General features: G+C 35.8%; 1 protein-coding gene across 2 annotated transcripts in view; it reads left to right on the forward strand.

Moving 5' to 3' along the window:
• Superdeath (Suppressor of ER stress-induced death) overlaps positions 1-14746 on the forward strand; it is a 49497-nt gene that overhangs the window by 21832 nt on the left and 12919 nt on the right. The window contains exon 1 of one of the 2 annotated variants that reach the window (XM_077401435.1): positions 14363-14504. The exons of the other annotated variant lie outside the window; for it this stretch is intronic. The gene's annotated coding sequence lies outside the window, so the exon portion shown is untranslated. Of the gene's footprint in view, positions 1-14362; positions 14505-14746 lie in introns of those variants that run through there. 2 annotated transcript variants of the gene reach the window in all.

The raw sequence follows: 14746 nt of genomic DNA on the forward strand, positions 1-14746 counted from the left end.
GGTGTTCCTCGCGCGTGTAGACGCGCGAGCGCATGAATATATAATCGTCGATAAAAGAGAAAGTTATTACCGGGGCTTGAATCGCTTTTATCCACGAGAAGCGAGGACATAATTTCGAGATAATTTGTGCCAGCGATACGACGACAAACACGCCCCGTGTGTACGACCAACAATGTCGATTGAGTGACCAATATATATATTGTTTTGTCATTTCGTTTAGCAGAATCGAGTTTCAAGATAATATCGCGTGACTAACTCGACATTTTTCTAATTCAATTTAACCAGTGCAGGTTAAAAGTTTTATATGCTAATTGCAGATACGATTTAAATGTCACGCTCATATTTATCGCAATATATCTCGCGTCGCGGGGCCGAGCGGGGCTTTTTTCTGCCAGATTCATTCGTTTAGTGCAAAAACGAATCGATTAAGCCTAATTTCATCGAAATCGGTGAGGAGGGAGCTCTCCTTCAGTTTTACCCAATATAGATAACTCGTGTAATATCGATTATGCTAATTCGTAAGCTATTACAATCAATGAAAAAAAATTATGTAATATCGATAATTATAAATATATCAAGTCTTTGATGTTTGAGATGAGTTGTACTCGTTGTCAGAGATGTTAAAAAATAAACGCATTCTTGTATTTGTAAAACACAAAGGTCATTGTATGACCAATGATAGCATTTATTATAAAAAAATTAAAAAACTCTAAAAAGTATGAAATAATACTTTAAAAATTTTTTTTCAATATTTTGGAGTCAGCGCCAAATTAATAATTACTAAATAAATTTAGCGCCGACTCCAAAAAATTGAAAGGAATTTTTAACCCCGTAACGCCCGCATTTTGATTTTGCTGTCATAAAATTCTGAAACTCATATATTTGGCTTATTTTATTATTTGAAGGTGAAAAAAACCGGTAGAAAAAGATTTGGAGCCCAAAGGGTGAAAATTGTGTTATAGTAGTTTAAATTATGTTATAGTGCAACGTTGACCTTGCCATTCTACAGCCAAAGATTAAAATAACTCCCGCAATCATTTTTTATATTTATTTACTCTTTAACTAAAGGGATCAACACGTATTTACGAAAAAATAAGTCTAACCTTGTTTCTCGAGCACGTTCCTCGGATGATTTTCGGTCTCGTGGTTGCATGAAGTAATATTGCACTATATTGCAACTGTGGGCACTAGAAGGTTAAAAGTATTATTAATTTGGCGCCGATTTAAATAAATTGAGAGAAATTCTTAAAAGTATTATTAATTTGGCGCTGATTCCAAAAAAAGTATTATTTCTTGTTTTTTAGAGCTTTTTTATTTTTTAAATTAAAAAAAAAATTTTAAAGTCGGTTCTATTTAAAAAGATTTTTTTTATTCTATATTTTTAAAACATTTTTTTATATATATATTTCATATTTTTTTAGTGCTTTATTCAATAAATATGAATAATGAAATCGATTAAAAAATAATAATTCATTAGTAACTTGTAATTATTATCGTATATTTCCTTACTGCTTAGCACTCTGATGTTCTAACACAATATTTTATGTACTAAAACCTACCTGAAGGATTGCTCTATAGGACAGTGAAAAGCGCATCTAAATCCGTCCAGTAGTGTCAGAGAAAATCGTGGACATACCTACGTACATACTCGCCGAATTGAAAAAAAACCTTCTTTCTTTTTCAAATCGGTTAAAAATAAAATCTATTTCTATAAATGCTGTAAACACAATAATTTTTAATGTAACCCAAACACCTAATATTATTATTTCGAATAAAGGTAAAACTCTATTAAAGAAGGATCTTCAATGATCTTGTCTTTCACATATATTACGGGTCACCCTTCTGAGTAATCTTCAAAATAGTTCAAAAAGTTTTAGCCGTTGCTCGGTGTTGTCGGGTTAATCGGACCGATGGGTTTTTAAGGGGCGGAGGGGGAATGAAAAATTTCGTTTTTTTGCAAAAACTCGGCGAATTTTGACCGTACATGATTTACTAACCCCTCATTTTGTAGCTCTTTTAAAGCCCTACAATTCATTTCCTGAAGACCCTAACTTGAAATCAATATTTGTCGAGTTCTATAGCCGGTGAAAGTGGGAAAAAATGTATTTTGTCGCGGTTTTTTGCGTTTATCTCGTTTTATTGATAGCTTTTTTCATTATCTTTTTCATGTCTTTTATTTCACAATAAAAGTGTATTATTTCATAATATTAAATAAAATTTAAACGCAAGAAACCGCGACAAAATACATTTTTTCCCACTTTCACCGGCTAGAACTCGACAAATATTGATTTTAAGTTAGGGTCTTCCGGAAATGAATTGTAGGGCTTGAAAAGAACTACAAAATGAAGAGTTAGTAAATCATGTACGGTCAAAATTCGCCGAGTTATTGCAAAAAAACGAAATTTTTCATTCCCCCTTCCCCCCTTAAAAACCCATTGGTCCGATTAACCCGACAACTCAGAAATAAGCTCTTCTACATTCTCCCAACAACCCTAAAAAGGTTTCATTGATACCGCTTCACTTCCGAGCAAAAGCCTTTTTTTTGTCTAATTTGACTGGACTAACTCCCCTTAAGGTTGTAAGGCGTTTTGTATAGGGACGTTCCCAACCCATTATTTAATTCTCATCCAATACTACCCTTCTCCTCTCACTTAACCCTTTAGACCAACGGCTTAACGTCTCTTTCCGAAAGACGGAGCCCAGTTTGCTTTGCACAAGAGCCTATCTTGCACGGGGGGCGCAGCTTTTCGGAAAAAACTTTCCATGTTTACATGGCTCTAGTGGACTCGAACCTGGTTCTTCAGATTACGAGTCTGGCGCTCTATATACCACTAGACCACACTGCCGCCCTGAAATAAATTTAATGAATAGAACGCAATTTTCTATACATTTAAAAAGATATTTATATACGATAGACACGATAGTCTCGCGCCAAGTGCATGCGCTAACGCGCACGAGCGGCGATATACGTAAACCGTACAATGATAAACGTTGTTATAAAAAATTTGCAAGTATATTTTTGGGCGGGTGGAGGGGGAGGCGAAGCTCTAAACTAAAAACGTACTGTCATAATAATATAGGTTGAGTTTGGTTCTTTTAGGGTGCAGGAAAGAGGCGGATTCCAGACAGCACAATGTCCAAAATCGGGACATAAGACGTTTCAAAGACATCATTAAGATGTCATTTACATACCTACATATTAATCATTTATGTTTTTCAAACTTATATTTTTTAAACTTTTTTCGTTAACAATTTTTTAATAAATAACAAACGACGGCTAAAATCTTTTAATCTAAAAATTACTCAGGAGGATGATCTTTATAATATATGTGAAGAGCAAGGTCGCTGGAGGTGTCTCCCCTAAACAGGAATTTTACCCGAATGAGTTATGCTTGTTACCAGAGATGGTCGATTAGAAAATAAAAATTATTCGTGTTTGTAAAATAAAATAATATTTTGTATGATTTGTATGATTTTGTATGATTAATGATCTCATAATCAGAAAAAAATGTATTTCTATAAACGCTCAAACACAATAATTCTTCTTACCACACACACACACACACACACACACACACACACACACACACACACACACACACACACACACACACACACACACGCACACGCACACGCACACGCACACGCACACGCACACGCACACGCACACGCACACGCACACGCACACGCACACGCACACGCACACGCACACGCACACGCACACGCACACGCACACGCACACGCACACGCACACGCACACGCACACGCACACGCACACGCACACGCACACGCACACGCACACGCACACGCACACGCACACGCACACGCACACGCACACGCACACGCACACGCACACGCACACGCACACGCACACACACACACAGGAAAAACAGATCTACTGCCGAGCAAATGTGGTCTCGTTGAAGTTTTAGGACAGAAAACAAACGGTTTAAAAATAGACTTTTAACATGCTTAAGACACAAGACTTTGAGAAATAACTGTGTAGGATGTGCTAATTTCGTAATGATATTGCGTAACATCATGACGCGCTATTGCGTTAAAGTGTTACGAAGTGACAGTCACAACGTGCGACTTGTATAATCAAAATATTTAACGTCTTAACGTTTGATGGACAAACGTCGAGTTTATTGTTGATAATTATCCGCGTACGTACACACATTCGAGTGCAATTACATTGTTGTTTTTTAGTTATATTTAACATGGCATAAATCAACGGGATGTATTACGGTGCAACTGGAGTTTAATCCTGATAACGTTTCATTAAGCGGCGCCATGTAACGACGTTCTTATCAGATTCTTCTTTCTGGCGCCAGCTCAAGTACATGCGGAATAAAGCGTAATTGCATTACAAAATAAGACTTTAATTTAAAACGTGAGAACGCATTCCATTACATTACTACAACATTTTAATGTTCTATTATTTTTTTATTTTTTTTTTTTGAAAATTTTAAATAGCGATTTATCTGATATTTACAGAGATCAATTTCAATAAATTCAAGATAAAAATATATTAATAACAAACACAGAAAGAAAAATTTAATAATTTTATTTAATTTTATTTAATACTAGCTGGTTACCCGGGCTTCGCCCCGGAGGACATATGTAATAAGACACGCAAATAGTCTCTCTCTCTCTCTCTCTCTCTCTCTCTCTCTCTCTCTCTCTCTCTCTCTCTCTCTCTCTCTCCCTCTTTCCCTCTCCCTCTCCCTCTCCCTCTCCCTCTCCCTCTCCCTCTTCCTCTTCCTCTCCCTCTCTCTCTCCCTCTTCTTTTCCCTCTCCCTCACCCTCTCCCTCTTCCTCTTACTCAATTGTTTACTAAAAAATTGGAAATATTTTGTAACCGATTTCCAAAAAGATACCGGTTCCCAAAAAAATCGGTAACGAAAAACTATACAGTTTATAGCACTTCCTGGAAAATTCTACTTCTGTTTTATATACAATTCTTTAAAATTCGATTAATTATTTCCCGAAAAATTCGTCAAACTTTTGATACCAGTTTCCAAAAAGATCGGTAACGAAAAATTATATACTTTATAGCACTTTCCGGAAAATTCAACCCCTACTTTATGTACAATTTTTTGAGATTCGGTCATTCGGAACCGGTTTCCAAAAAGATCGGTAACAAAAAATAGTACACTTTATAGCACTCCCCGGCAAATTCTACCCCTACTTCATATACAATTCTTTGAGATTCAATCAATTTCCCGAAAAATTGGAAACATTAAAAAAAATCGGTTTCCAGAAAGATCGGTAACAAAAACTATACACATCATGGTGCTCCCCGTAAAATTTTATCCTTACTTCATATACAATTCTTTAAGATTCGGTCAATAAATTCCCAAAAATTTGAAAAAATTTTTGTACCGGTTTCCAAAAAGATTGGTAATGAAAAATTATACACTTTATAGCACTCCCTGGAAAATTCTACTCCTGTTATTTGATCTACAATTTTTTGAGATTCGGCGAATTATTTCCCAAAAAATTAGAAAAATTAGAAAAACCGGTTTCCAGAAAATCAGTAACAAAAAACTATACACATAGTGGCACTCCCCGGACAATTTTACCCCTATTTTATATGGTTGTAATACAAATTCGGTCCAATAATTTTTAAGTTATTAACGTTCAAACATACACCACCCGTAAGTCAAAACACTCTATAGCACTCTCCGGAAAATTCTACTCCTATTTCATATACTTGTGGCAAAAAATTTGGTCCAATATAGTTTTTAACTTAAAAAAACTATTGGACCGAATTTGTATTAAAACCATATAAAATAGGGATAGAATTTTCCGGGGAGTGCTATAGGATGTATAGTTTTTTGTTATCTATTTTCTGGACACCGATTTTTTTAATTCTTTTACCCGTAAAAATTAGAAAAATTAAAAAAATCGGTTTCCAGAAAATCGGTTACAAAAAAATACACACCTTATAGCACATTCCAGAAAATTCTACCCCTATTTTATATACTTGTTGTAAAAATTCGGTCCAATGATTTTTAAGTTATTAACGTTTAAACATACACCACCCGTAAGGATTTTATATAATAGTATAGATTAACGCGCTTCAAAATTTCCTTCAGCTTTGTTCTACCATTTTTGTTTTTCATAAAATAGCTTTTTATTCCGCGTTATTAAATTTACGTTGAATTATCAATAGAATTCATTCTCGTTAATATGTCGTATCGATATATTTTCTAAAAATCCGAAAACTTTTTCCTTATTCGTATTACTTTTCATCAATAGTTACATCGATGTTAAAAGCGTTGAAAATTGATATGCATTAATTATATATTTATTATAATTAATGCACAGAGAGGAAATTCGAAATGTAAAAATGTAGTAAATGTAGCAAGTAAGCATAATTTTTATCGTATGTAACTTTTGACTTAGATAAATCGCGCACAAAAATGCAGATGGCATGCAAGTTGCAACGCGTCACGATTCGTGATATGTCGCGGGTATTTCTTTAGGCAATAAATTCTAACCGGAGTCATCAGTCTGTGCCCGCGTTCTATTAAGGTATCACCATGCCTAGACAGCAGGCATGTTTAAAATCGAGATATAAGACGTCTTAAAGACATTTTTAAGACGTCTTACGATATGATGCGAGACAATAATGTCTTAAGACGTCTCTACGCTTTGCGAGCACAGGAAAAGATTCAGCATGGGCATCATGCGCATCGCGAGATTCGTCACGTATGCTCAGGCATACGTCTTTGGCTGCAGAATAACAATATTTTTCATTGCGCTAACCGCAGCAAACGCGCAAAGATATTCTGCCGAACGGTCGCAGCGAGAGAGGAGCGGAGACGCGAGAGACGCGCGAACCGGCTGCTGCGTAGCAGGGGAGGGGGGAGCGATGCGGAAGAAAAGACGGGGACGAAGACGCGCGGACAGAGCGAAATTTCAGGCTGCTTGACGGAATGCGGGTCAGACGTTAAACGCGGTATTGGCTCGCCGGCGGATAGAATCTAGAATGACGAAGTACTCTCTCTGGCGCGCGTGGCGCGTACCCGTCGACAATAATGGAAAACTATAATGTTTACCGCAGAGATACCACGAACACACACATACGCGTTGTGCACAATACACGCAGCTAAAAAATCGCGGCGCGCTAAGATCTGGAGACGGATCTGCGGGAACGCGCGGTTTTATTTAAAAATAAAGGCAAAACATCCCAAATATCTTATGTCCAAAATCGGGACACAAGACATCTTTAAGACGTCTTATGTCCCGATTTTGGACATGGTGCTATCTGGGATGTTAAAAATGAAGACGACGGTAGTTATATTTTTGCGCACATGATCCTGGAGGTTTTTTCATTAGTCTACGTCAATTTTAACGTTCGTTATATTTCGCGTTAGTTTCTTCGAATTACTTGGCTTATGCACAACAAGCGAGCAGGATTTTGGCATCCAGCGCACGACTGCAAGTAACGGATTCCAGTGTCAATGACCGACGTAATCGTCGAGTATTGATAACGGGTCGAAATACTCATTTTCTCTTTGGGCGCGCATTCCCTGATAACGCCGGGGATCAATGATGATGTAAATGTCGTTGGAATGATCAGATCGAGATTAAGAAAATGGCAAGTAACGGTTCCAGTTAGCTGCGATCAGTAAGAATTTAGATATATCTAATACATATATGGCGTATCATAAACTATGATGACCGTAAATTCAAGACATTATATGATTCATATAATGTCTTAGATTTACGGTACTTGTGACTAATTTGATCATATGTAAAACTTGAATTAAAAAATCAACAATTTTCATTAACAAAAATAATAAAATATTTATAATTTCAGGTAATTAAAAACCTAGAGATTTTCCGGAGTCAAATCTTCAATGGCGTAAACAAATATATATAATAATAATATAAATAAAACAAAATTTTGTTCTTTATATTATCAAAACTTTTATTGAAACAGAATATTAATATTGAAGATTAATCACAAAAATCTAAATGTGAAAAAAGTTGCTTACTCTTCAATCCAGTTAATTAATACGAAGAGCTGTTGCCGAGCAAATTGTAATCTTTGTTCCCTTTTTCTTGAATACAGTTATTATACAATTCGCAGCATCGTTGCTCAGCATGAATATCGAGATGATTGCATCGCAACAGACGGCGCAATTCCGACGCGTTATTGATATAGGTAGTCGATATATGTGTAGGTACGTTGGCTCGGGCAAGACGACTCGCGCCGAGATCGAGTTATCGCGAGTTATTCGCCCGAGCTGCAAAGAGGCAGCTCTCGTTATCCGATTATACGATTTATTTTACGAGTATACACGACGGGCGGAAGTGTAGAACCGCGGGGGTAGGCGGCGGGATCCAAGTGGATAATGGCAGAATAGATATAGGGTGAATGCACCGGGTGATGCATTCAGTCAATGGGCAAGTATGCGTATTACGTGTTCAGCGCCGACGGTTGGATGTTTACTCCGGATCGACATTTTTTATTAGATTTTGCGACTTCTTCAAACGCGAATGTCTGCATTAATTCATTCACGTATATATTTTAAACGGATCTTGGCGACATGATCTGCGGTGGTTATCCATTAAACTACGGTATCGCAAGGGAATCTCGTTTAAACCGCATTGTGATATCATCCGGTTTAGCAGCTTCATCCGCGACGTTGAACTCGACACGTTTTAACAAATAATACTCGGACGATGCGAGATATCGTTTTCACATAATAATATATACACAAGAATCAATTATTATTTAATCTAATTTATTATTGTACATATTGAATATAAGAAGGCACGTATTTGTAATGTGCATAGCGAGTTGTTCAGAAGAAAACATCTCGTTACTCCTCCTTGAGTTGTCAGTTCGACGCGCGTTTATCTAAACGAGTATAGTAGTTCAGTATAAAGTGATCTGTCATTGCGATAAATAACTGACCTTCCTCACATCAGTTTTATGATTTCGTCACGAAATATCGAAATGTCATACACACCATGATAATTTTTGTGCCTTATAGAAAAATGGACCTGTATTTCCTGTTTCGTTTTCAGGCTCAGTAATGTTAAATTGCAATTAGTGGCTCTTGAGTTTAGGACGGATGGTCAGGATGGTGACGTATAGTCATTGTAGTCATGCTTTAATGGATAAAATGTGACGTACAAAGCATTAAAAAGAGGCAGAATATTCGGTAACAAACACATTTGGCGAATAAGCCTAGACAGCACGCATCTAAAATCGGGACATAAGACATTTTTAAGATGTCTTTAAGGGGGCTAGACAATCAGATTTGTCGAAAATGAAGCTTTTTGGGGGGGGGAAAATTTATTACAAAGCAAAGAAATGAATTAAAACCAAGACTTGTTTTTTAACACAATGTTTATTAGAATCATAAACTATAACAAAACAATTTTTTTAGTTGAAAATAGAAGAGGCTGATTGAAAAGGATTTTTTAAAAAGTGTTTCCGTTTTGCAGCAATAACTCATACAGAGGCTCAAATCGACTTGAAAAAAATTGAGCATGTTCAAAATATATGTATAATTTGACTGAACCTCTAAAAAGTCTGTGCAAATTCAAGTTCTTGAGAAGAAAAATCAAACAGCTTTTTTTCGTTTATTTATGTAAAACGAGAAGAAAATAAGCAACGGAGAAAAACGCTTTTAAAATGTTTAATGCGTATTTTTGACGTCTTATGCCCGGATTTCGAATATGGTACTGTCTTCTAGAAGACATACTCCGTTAGAAATAGAAATAATTTTGACTGAGTTTTTTCTAATTTTTCATACTTTTTTTGCATTATAAAATCTTTATAACTGTGCCTCAAATCAATATTTCATTAAAGCGGAGACTAAGATTAGTCTTTACATATAAACAGTAAGATTTTATACATAGTTGGAAAATTGTGTTAAATATAACATAAATCACACGTCCCAAATCACGGTTTGTTCAAATTTTTGTGTTAATTTAACATAATATGGATGTGTTAAATGGTAACACCGATACTATGTTAATATTTCAACAGAAAAGAAATATAATTTTGATCGTAATTTTAAGTTCATTGTGTGTACAATTAACATAACTTTTATGTTGATTCTTATGTTGAATTATCCCCACTTCTGTTATAGAGTAAAATCAACACACTTTTTCTGTAAATTTTAACACTTTTAATAAATACGTTCAAATTGTGTTACTTTAACATAGTTTTTACATTAATTTAATAATTTTACATTTTATGTTTGTTAAGTTCTATTAACATAGCAGACGTATGTTAAATCTTAAATCTACACATGTATGTGCTGATTATTTTACACAAAAACTTTAACCAGCAGATTTTTTCACAAAAATACAAACATTTTCCAAGAGTGTATCTCTGACGCGCAGCATCATCTCGTCAAAATTTATTTCTATCAAAAACCACCCACATTTTTAGAGAAGAACATTATTGCAACTTCCGAATATCGGCATATTTATTACCGAATATCCTATATCACGTAAGGCCGCGAAGGAAATGCGAAGGAAGCGCATCCGGGCGGAAGAAACCTTAAGAAAATTTCGGGCTTGCTGAAGGAGGGTCTATACACAGGTTTCGCATACGTTGCGGCACGCTCGATTACAATGATGGATACAGTCGGTGTCTTGTTCCGTAAGGGCACACCACAATGAAGAGTAACCCAAGCCTGCGTCACGATGGCAGATGGACCGTGTCTTCGTCCCGTTCACGGTGTAGGATTACCTTCGTGCTTCGGGATTTTCGATTCACCCGTATATTCGGATCTCGAGAGTTTCGCGAGGAAAAAGAAATTTGATGTGCCAACCTCTCGGGAATTCGATCGTCGAAACACGCCAGGCTGATAAGAGCAGTCTTTGCCGCTCTAATGGAATGGCGAAGCTAGCTCGCCTCGATTTACGCGGCGCCGCGATAAGAAACGTCACCAAAACGACGCGAATGAAAAATGATATTGTGCATAGCGGCCAATACCAGGCGACTCGCGTGTCTTTCTTTCATGATTTCAAGCGCGATATACCCCTCATAATAATAATGATTTTGTTATATCCTGTTAGAGAGAATGAATAGAATACGTTTATTGCAATAGGATAACTTGCATGTATAAGCGCCAATTGCAATAGAATATATTTGACCATTCGACTAACTAACAAAGATAAGTATGCTGCAAAATTGAGAATCAAGCTAGTTATCTTTCGATGAAGTAAACGTGCGTAAAAGAGATTCGTTAAACCAATTTTGCTAAATAAGATAAACGTAAATACGTGAAGCTAGATTCTGTGTTCGTTGCATTTGATGCGTGTGAGACGCATCTTGACCCAAGTTCGCAGCTCTGCGTCCGGAGGTACGGCACGATTGTGAAAGTGGAGTTCTGGGTTAATTCACTTTCGCACTTATATCGTCAGCGCGCGTTGGTACATGGCAAGATTCAATAACGCGTCGGGACTCGTGTGTGACAAATCGCGCCGTTACGAGCCGTCGCCAACGTCGCTGGCGGATGACTTTAATCAATTAGGGACGCCCGTTTGCCTAACTCAATCATCTGTTTCTGGTAATTTATAGGATTATTAGATACTTACTGGGCCGATATCCCGATATCTTAACTTATCGATTTTTGATTGACGGATTAAAGGGCTACGTTTCCCGCTTCTCTGCGACGTGTAATTCGCGACGTCGCTTAAATAAGACTAAACTTAATTGCCTGATGACAAAACGATTTTCATTTCTATAACGGATGATTTATAACACTGTGACTAAATAATTACACTACTTCTTCGTTTACACAGATGCTCCGGTCTTTATACGTGTTTTTACAGATGTTAGTGGAATCTACGATTTCTGCGGAGGAGATCACTCTGCAGATTATTTAGAATTACTACTGACAATGTAAATATGTGCAGATTAAATAAATCTTTCTGTTTATTATTTATGGTACGTAATTACGCACTCATTACGAGAAACGACTGAAATGCAAATAAAATGCAAATTTTTGATATGCTATATTTCTTATGAAATGTTTTTCCTGAATGTTTTGTAAAATAGAAGCAGTTTTTTCTGTAATAGATGTTGCTGCGTTGATTAGATACAGAAGATTTAAATCTTTTAGTTGTTAATTATATTATTTGAAAGTATAGAATGTATAATTGGATTTAAATCATCTTTCTTGGAATCCATTTTACAACATGAATCTTTAGATTCTTTACGGTTTCTCATATAAAATGATTTTATAGATATTATTAGCCTATTTCAATACTAACGTTTCAAATTCCGCGAGTTTTCTTTTCATCGTTTTGTTGTCTTTAACTTTTCTTATAATTTTCCTGTACTTATCCTGTACTTATAACGTTTACTTGAATAAAATAACAATTAAGAGATTTGCTGATCAAATTTGTAGATAAAATTTTGTAATCTCCTTTGCTTGCGTGTAATAAAAGTTTCGAATTTTTCAAAGTTGGGAGAAGTTACGTTAGAGAACACATGCGAGTTCACGTGTGGATATGTCACACGATGTGGATATTTCTTGAATTTGTACTTCATATCGCGCTTATGTTCATAAATGAAAGATTTGTCGGATATCGCACAACGTAATGTTTGCATAAACTGAAGAAACGTTGATGTCCCTGGACTTATTTCGGTAGCTTCTCTGTCACTGATAATTTTTATTTACAGCTGTATTTACAAATTACACTTACTAGAAATAAAATAAATTACACAACTATGAAGAAAGTTCAATATGTACCTCGAAACTCGAAAAAGTTCAAATTTCTAGTAAATGATAACAAGTTTGATAGGATGCAAGTTTCAATAAAATGATGAGGAATTAGTTCTTATTAGAAGTAAAATATATTTTTGAAATCCAATTAAGAGTGCATTGCATTGTACAAATTATGAAATCGTAAATAGTGATTCCGGACAAAATAAAAATGAATAACAATGATACTTTTATGTATAACATTTTAATATAATTATTTCAATATGGAATAAAATTCTCAATGTGAAATTATGTGAAATTACAAAGAAATATTATGCTCAAAATTAATTAATTAAAAATACTGCGGTAGAATAAACTGGATTTTACATTAAATATTTTGCCGAAGGCAGCTTGTACAAACTATATTACTAACACTTTACATTATGTGCGTTGATAATTAATGATTACACGTACACCAATTATCATGTTAACACAGCGTAAATCCTTTTTGTGATTTTGTAGTAAACGGCTACTGGATAATTTCAAATTACTATTGAAATAAGATTACCTTTTTCAAGGTAAACAACATACTTTTTGCCTTATCATTCTTCTTTCTTTATTCGATGATTGATTAATCATTGCTGACATCGCGCACTCTATACGTGCGCATTCAACGGTTCAGCAAGCTTTTTGATACATATCTGAATTATTATTGATATTCTATAAGTAGAAATTCATTTAGTTAAAATATGTAAATAATCAAGAACAATGATAGTTCTTTTGGGAATATTGGACTGCGATGTACGCGTAATTCTTGGAACATAATCGTCCGTAAATACATCAAACGCGCACACACGCTTATACGTGGAAAATATTGTAATTTATTTAACGATTTTCTGAGGCACACAAGAAGGTCATTGCTATCATATATAAACATGTATGTATGTAATTTCTACTCATCCATTAAAATTAGTAAATCCTGTTTCTGTTGCGTTTTTTATTAGAAATTTTTGCATAGATAATAAATTAGGAATTTTATGTATTTGCAACGTAAAAATTACTTCTTCTTTATTTAAAAAATAAAAATGATTACGTGTACGATTCCTGTAGAATAAGCCATGATGTGAGAACCAATGGAGCTTCTTAGACATTTATAAAATAATTAATAAACATTAAATAATTAATAAACAATATACATTAAACAATTAGTAAACATAAACATTAAACAATTAATGACAATAAAAAACGCTCTTTTTTTTAAAGAAATATAAAATAGCGTCTAATGAAATATAATTAGTATTAGGAAAGATAGACTTCGAATTCGATCGCAGGATGCAGGATTCACGAGGACGAAGCCAATGGTACAATGAACTCGCCGGGACATAGCGAATTCGGGTTAATTCGGACTATTCGGAGTTCATGCATGCTTGAAAGAGAAAGAGACATGCCTTCTCCTGGATATCGATCGTTACGATCGTCGTTCGCGACGAACCGGACACCGCTCGTACGGTATCCCGCGATTCGAAAGACAGCACGTGATCTGTCTGGGCAGGTGGAAGGACATCGTACGTAGTGGCCGATACAGTGATCGCGGCGACGATCAGGAAACCTGGATGACCAAGAGAGGAAGCGACAAAGCTGTATCGCGCCCTGTTCCTTGGCAGTTGCGCGCGAACCATCGAGCGGAGCGGAGCGGAGCGCCTTCGTTGCCGATGGTGATCCTGTTTTCCGATCGGCGTTCGATGGTACGAAGTGTCGTGGGATAGAAGAGTAAACACGAGTTCGACCACGAGTCCGAGAGATACCTATCGTGTGAGTTTAGCGTTCGGTTTCAGGCGAAAACAAAGTCCACAATATTGATCGGTTTTACCGGCGTATACGACGCGAAAAACTTAGGACTCGTTTTCCAGTTTACGTTGACAAACATATAACAATCTTGCGATAGAACCTCGGTGTCGTTGGAATTGTGTGTATGAATCTGTAGCGTAATTATTGAAAAATATACGTAGATCATTGAACTATCCAAGATCCTGTCTCATGTTAAAACTTAGCAC

Source organism: Temnothorax americanus, unplaced genomic scaffold (genome assembly GCF_048541705.1).
Source record: "Temnothorax americanus isolate GAGA-0224 unplaced genomic scaffold, ASM4854170v1 Scaffold142, whole genome shotgun sequence".
Taxonomy (NCBI): Eukaryota; Metazoa; Arthropoda; class Insecta; order Hymenoptera; family Formicidae; genus Temnothorax; species Temnothorax americanus.